The following is a 7,563-nucleotide window of genomic DNA, read 5'->3' on the forward strand; positions in this document are numbered from 1 at the left end:
ATGTCTAAACCAACTTAACACAATGCTATATCATGGCAATATAAGCACAAAAATTAGTTAAGGCATGATCAACATGAACCTAAACTAGATGCTCCCTCAAGAGGCAAAAATGGCCCTTTTCAAGGACAACAAGGAGAGGGGGTGGCCCTCTCCTTCTTAGGACCTCAAGGCACCATCCTCACCACTGAAATCCCTCAAGATTTCAGTGGTGAGGAGGCCCAAACACAATGGTCCCGTAGCTCACCAAAATGGCACAAAAAAGGGGTCAAATAAGCCCTAAGAGGGGACAAACAACCTCAACGCTCAAGACACCCTTAACCAACTATTTAAAGGACTCAAAAAAAGAACTTTTATATATTATATGCAAAGCCTAAAAATGGTTTCAAGATAGGTAAAAAAGCTATGCAAAAATAGGGTATTTGAAGGTAAAGTCCTTACCCTTGAAGACCTCTTTCAAGAACAGCACTCTAGCTGCTTCTTTGGCTCCAAACCAGTCTAAAAACTTCAAGAACAACCTCTTAGCACCTCAGTAGCTAAAGGAAGGTGTAATGGTGGGTGTTTGTGCACAAAAGTAAGACAAAACACACACAAATGCAAAAGAGAAAGAGAGATATAGATATAGGATAGATACACAACTCAAACCCTAAAACCAGAGCTCTCTATCAAAATCTTGTCTAACCTAAAAGAGGGAGAAGAGGCCTCCTCTTATAGAAGGTTCAATCTTGCAAGCTTACAAGACAAGCTAGCCAAGAGAGAGATCCCTCCATACACGTGTATGGAAGGGAACAAAGTGTATGTCAGCTAGCATAAAATATCTGCAAAAGCAGATGCACAATGGTCGGCCGGCCAAAAATGCAATTTGGCCAAAAAATATGGCCGGTCGACCATCTATAGTGCCGGCCGGCCAAACATTTGGCCGGTGGCAACAAAACACAACCGGTGGCCCCAAGCCATGGCCGGTGATGTGTGGGGATGGCCAGTAAGCCATTCCCTGCTCTCCACAGCAAAAACACAAGTGTTTGGTGCAAAACCAAACACAAAACAGTCGAGTCGAGAGGTCCTGAGGCAAGGCGCGTAGCCGAGACCTCTGGGAACTCAAGACAAACACAAACAAGGTTGATCACTGGGTGTTCAAACGATGACGTCTAAGTCTTGAGGACGGTCAAAAATGGGGTGTCTACAGTTGCCCCTCTTTGACAGAACTCGAAAGTCATAAAAATGACGGGAGTGAGTGTCAAAGCCTAGAGACGACCCATTTTTAACAAGGCCGAAGACTTAGACAAAGCATACAAGCTATCGATAAATAAATGGTTGTGCCCGCAGGCTGCCTACGTATCCCTTTGCAAGGAATCAAACCAGCGTAGTTCAGGGGCAGGATGCAAATGATATGCAAGAAGACTTTGAGAATTGGCCTTATACGCTGCGCGAAGTCGGTTTGAAAATTGGACTTATACGCTATGCAAAGCCGGTTTGAAAATTGGACTTTGACGCTGACGCGAAGCCGGTTTGAAATTTGAAAATTGGACTTAGACGCTGACGCGAAGCCGGTTTGAAAATTGGACTTAGACACTGACGCGAAGCCGGTTTGTAATTGGACTGATACGCTTTCGCGAAGCCGGCTTGTAATTGGACTTATACGATTTCACGAAGCCGGTTTGTATTCAAAACAATGCAATGTACTAACAAGTACAGGTGAGGTGCGCAAAATAGCGCGAATAAAATGCTATGATAGAAAAGATGCAAAGGGTGACAAACTCCAACCATGCCAGAATCATGAGAGGAGGTCCAAAACAAACAATTAGGGGTGCATACAACGCAACCTAAGTCAAATTCCAAACACGCCGAAATTGTGTGAGGAAGGAACAAAGAGAGAAACATAGGGACATATCCCAGTGTTTCGGAAAAGGAGAAGAAACATAGGGACATATCCCGGTGCTTCGAAAAAGGAGAAACATAGGGACGTATCCTGGTGTTTCAGAGTGGTTCAAGCATTGAAACGTATTCCAAATGCTCTTAACCAAAGAGGGAGAAACATAGGGACATATCCCGGTGTTTCGAAAAGGTATAAGCATTGGAACGTATTCCAAATGCTCGTAACCAAAGAAGGAGAAACATTAGGACATATCCCGCTGTTTTGGATTGAGTGAGAAACATAGGGACGTATCCCGGTGTTTCGGAATGGTGTGAGCATTGGAACATATTCCAAATGCTCTTAACCAATGGGGGAGAAACATAGGGACATATCCCGGTGTTTCGAATTGAGTGAGAAACATAGGGACGTATCCCGGTGTTTCGGAATGAAGAAGAAACATAGGGACGTATCCCAGGTATTTCGGAATGAAGAAGAAACATAGGGACGCATCCCAGGTGTTTCAGAAAGGAATGAGAAACATAGGGACGTATCCCGGTGTTTCGGAAAGGAATGAGAAACATAGGGACGTATCCCGGTGTTTCGGAAAAGAAGAAGAAACATAGGGACGTATCCCGGTGTTTCAGAAAGATAGAGAAATGTAGGGACGAATCCCAGTGTTTCGAAAAAGAAGAAGAAACATAGGGACGTATCTCGGTGCTTCGAAAAAGGAGAAGAAACATAGGGACGTATCCCGGTGTTTCGGAAAGGAATGAGAAACATAAGGACGTATCCCAGTGTTTCGAAATGAAGAAGAAACATAGGGACGTATCCCAGGTGTTTCGGAATGAAGAAGAAACATAGGGACGTATCCCAGGTGTTTCGGAAAGGAATGAGAAACATAGGGACGTATCCCGGTGTTTCGAAAAAGAAGAAGAAACATAGGGACATATCCCGGTGTTTCGGAAAGATAGAGAAATGTAGGGACGTATCCCAGTTTTTCGAAAAGGTATAAGCGTTGGAACGTATTCCAAATACTCTAAACCAAAGAGGGAGAAATATAGGGACGTATTTCGGTGTTCCGTAAGGAATGAGAAACATAGGGATGTATCCCGGTGTTTTGCAAGGAATGATGTGAGCATTGGAACGTGTTCCAAATGCTCTAAACCAAAGGAGGTGTAACTCGTCGCACGCGCGAGGAGAAATAATGACAATGCAAGTGAAAAGGTGCATAACAATGCAACTGGAACGTGCATCACAATGCAAGTAAAGTGGGTGCATAACAATGCAAGTATAGTGCGTGACGGCGCAAGTTAGAGATATGTGCAAGGTAATGCAATACAGGTACACAAGACAGTGCGATGAGGTGCACAAAAGAAGTGCGATGAAATGTACTTTCTATGCAAGTATGGGGGCATTAATCATGTACTCTGGTGCCTCCGATTTACCTCTCAGGGGACTTTGCAACACACTCTGCTCGAAAAGGGGACACCCTGTTTACATTGGCGAGAGATAACATCTGCTGCTGCTTTAATTGCCATTCTGACTTGAAGCAGGCTTGAGCTTGGAGTAGAGGCACACTCATTCTTCGGAGCACTGACAAGGCCTGAAGAGGTACATCCGGAGTACAATCACGGCATGTGCCGAAGTCGAAACACACTAAGATGCTCTGATTTTCCTTCTTTTCTTTTGCTTTGCAGTATGGAACCCATATAGCTTTAGATAGGTCCTGGTTCTACTGTTCTCACATGACCTGGGTTGAACCCTGCGATTTTATGAAAGAACAAATACTGTTTTGCACAAATGTGGAGAATGGCACGGCACTCTAAGCACAAAACGATTTTATTTTTGAAATTAAGAAATAAGTTCTTAACCGGGTATTGAGCCTACGACTGAACACAGCGAGAAAGACTTAACGACGAAAAACAAAAGGTAAACAACCTAAACACATCGAGACACGCTCGGAACGACTCAAAGCAAGAATCGAGACAAACAAAACAAAAGGCATGACACAGAGACGTGTTACAAAGACGAGAGACCTCTTAGTGCACGAGGAACCAGTTTCTCCGGGTATTATTTCCCACCCTTTCCTCATTTGTGATTCTCACATCACTCGGCCCTCAGGCTCTTTTTTTTTTTCTCTCAAAAACCTTTTCTCGCTTTTTCTCTTAGCGCACGTCTCTCTATTCTTCAATCTCTCATTTTTTTATCCCTCCCCTGGGTGGTTGATGGATAAATAGAAAGTTGTGGGCTCTTGCCCCTAGCATTCTGCCAGATTCTTCTTCTTGTTCACAATAGTGGGTTTCTTCCATAGAGGGGCTATGCTACAATTGGGTGTGTTGCAAATCTGCAGCTGACATCGGTTTTTTTGGGTAAGTAAGCTGACATCGATTGACGATGCTCTGCTGGGGAGTTTGGACGTGATCAAATCTGTCCAGATAATGGAGTGGAATATCTTGTCCCATTCCAGTTCGTGCTTCGCACTTGGCTTGATACCTCGTTGCTTGGAGGATGTGAGAACTTTCTGCCCTTTTGCGGTCAGCTTCAGTGGTGCCCTTTCTGGCAAATACGGTGCCCTTTCTGGCAAGTATGTTGAAAATGGGGGAAAGACAGGAAGCCTGACTCAACTGTGCCCCTAGTTCATCATTTTGACCATTTTTTGTTTTTGGCTTTCTACTAAAACAATTTTGACCAATATGAGAGTTAGATTAACATACTTGTTCGATTTTTTATTTGAAAATCATGCAAGTCAGGTTATGAGCACTGAATTTTTTTCCTTTTTGGGTCCAAGAAATGGTCCAGTTTTGGAAAAGATGAAATAATTTTCGAGAAAATTAGTCAACCTCAGTAAAAATTCTCGAAAACTATTTTTGCAAACGATCAATGCTCGACGAGCACGAAACTTACTCTCGAGATGCACAACCTCGGATTGGAGGCAATGGAAAATTGCCCCTTGTTTGGATGGCACTGCAGGGCAACGGAAAGTTGCCCCTGGTTTGAACGGCGACTCATAGCAACGGAAAGTTGCCCCTTGTCTGGATAACGCTGCAACATGTTGTAAACTGTCCTCCTTAGTGATGATCACAACCGAGCTCTTGGATACAGAGAAGACGAAGATGGTCAAAACCAATATATGGACACAGTCGCTTTGAAAGCGTTGGGGGCTGGACTTCAAGATGAAGTTGCCTACGTATCCCAAACATGGGAATCAAGCCTCACGTAGTTCAGGTTAAGGTACACTCGGGTATTAACCTCTCCTTTTACGCTCTAACTTTTGCCAAGGCCGCCCTTTCTGGGTTTTCAACCTTGCGAGCTTTGTTCTTCTTTTCTTTTCAATTCTTTTCATTTATTTTCTTCTTTTTTCTTTTTCATCTTTTCTTTTCATTTTCTTTATTTTCATTTTTTCTTTGTTGTTTTTGTTTTTGTTTTTGTTTTTTTTTTTTCAATTTTTTTTGGTTCTTTTCTTCATTCTTTTTCTTGCTCTAACTTTTGCCTGGGTCGCCCTTCCAGGTTTTCGGCCCAGCGAGCCTCTCAAGGGTAAAAGTGTAGCTTTGTCCATGTCAAATGGTTTTGAGATCCCGAAGTCATCTAAATCCAGGAGAGTGGCTGTTGTTCGCTGACGATGCAGGAGTCCATCCAATAGGGGGTTGAATTTTCCCCTAGTGTTTCGGATAGGAACTCAGTCGTTCTTCAGTAGAAACTGTCTTCTTTCCTCCCTTCTGGGATTTGGCATTCTTGCCGACCTTCTTCGATTTGTGGAATGATCCGTCTTCGGCTGCTCGAGCACATTTGAAATTCTTTGCCCCTAGTTCTACGGGTGCTTCTGATCTAGCTTTGCAAGCTTCTTTTGATGACATCTGATCTTCTTGATCTGACTTTCTTGCCTCTTGTTCGAGGGTTGCTTTGAATCTGGCCACACAGGCCTCACGTTGTAGTTGACCATTGAACATTTCTGAACTTAAGTCCAAGGTTTGACAATGAGGGGTCGAGTCTTGAAGCTGAGAGTGATCCTAGGCTGCACAATCTCAAGAGTGATTCCACATAGGTTTTCGCAAGATCGCGCAAAATAGTTTTTGAAATCTTTTAAGAAAGTGACAAATCGCTCGCGCTGAAGACAATGTAGAACCAATCTGGATCAAGTCAGGATCCTTCTCAATACTCACATTAACAAGCATGATCTTGATGATTAAGGGCTTAGCATGCCTCTCTTTCTCTCAATTGATCAAATTTTGCAAAACCCGAGGAATTCCTTCCTCTTCGTTTTTATCACAATGTTTCAAAAAAAGTTTTGGAAAACTTAGGTCGATGCAATGAATTCAAGGCACAGAAAAGACACAGCTTCTAGTCAAATATTGCCATCTCATTTAAAATTTTTGGCACAACTGGCACACGGCAGAAGCAAACACAAGAGTGTGAAAATCACTGCTGTTCCATTCAGATCTATTGGCGTAACTGGCTCCAAGGTAGAAACAGACTCAAAAGAAAGCAAAAAGACAAACACAAAACAAGCAAGTGATGTCCGAGGTTACACCCCCAAAATCACCCGACTCTAACAAAACAGGACTGAATCGACACAACAAGACAGACCCGACTGACTCAGTATGAAAAGGCTGACTCAATACAAATTGAGAAGACTGACCCAATACCCAAGTCAGAAAGTACAAAACTAACATTCGCAAATGCTCAAAACAGTGCGTGCCAAACGCCACATCTTGGAATAAACTGAACGCCGCCCGTAGGTGGTTCATCCCCCGATCACATAGTCACATTATCCCCCACAAGTTCAATGATCAAGTGTCGATAGACTTTACAGGACCTGGTGCGGGGATGACCCTATTGTCAATCAAATTTTGTATCTCGTGGTGAAGACGGACGCAACTGTCGGTGTCATGACCGGTTTGTTGATGAAAAGCACAGTACTTGGTCGGGTCATGCTTTGGAGGGAGAGGATCGGGTAGAGGCCGTTGTTCCAACGGTTTCAGATGTCCTTTCTTGAGTAGGACCCTTAGGGCTTTAGATAAAGGCATATAGAGTGGGGTGAAAACCCTCTTGCCTCGGGGTAGATAGTCTGAAGTTCAGGGGTTTGAAGTGGATATACCAACAAAGGGGGTGGCTACTCTTGGTGTGGTGGTGGTGACCATGCCCACTTCAGAAGATTTTACAACTGCATCACCGCTGGTGGTCGCACTTGAATTGCGGGAAAATGCCCTCCTAGGCTGCTCCTTCTCCTGGTCAATAAGGCCCTGCTTCATAGCATCCTCGATCTGTACTCCCATCTCATGCAAATCTGAAAAGGTAGGGAAGGGGAGTGCGATCATTTTCTGCATTAGTTTAGGCTGGAGGTTGCGCACAACCATCCATATTTGATCCTTATCCGTTGGCCTAATGGTCATGATTGAGGCCTTGGCCCTCCAGCGGGCCATGAATTCTGAGAAGCTCTCCTTTGGCTCTTGGCGGGTGACTTCAAGATCACGAGTTGTGACCTCAATCTGTGTGTTGTAGGAGTATTGATCACTGAAGGCCTCAGCCATCTCTTCCCAATTCTGTTTCACAGAGTTCTCCAATTTTGCATACCAGATTACGGCTATCCCAGACAGGGTTCGGCCAAACAATGATAGCTTCTGTAATCTGGTGAGGCCCATCGGCCTTAGTATGTTCGAAAACAGCCGCAAATGTACCATGGGATCCCCAGATCCATCAAAGCAGTCAATGTG

Source organism: Camellia sinensis, chromosome 8 (assembly GCF_055761805.1).
Source record: "Camellia sinensis isolate YWXY chromosome 8, ASM5576180v1, whole genome shotgun sequence".
Taxonomy (NCBI): Eukaryota; Viridiplantae; Streptophyta; class Magnoliopsida; order Ericales; family Theaceae; genus Camellia; species Camellia sinensis.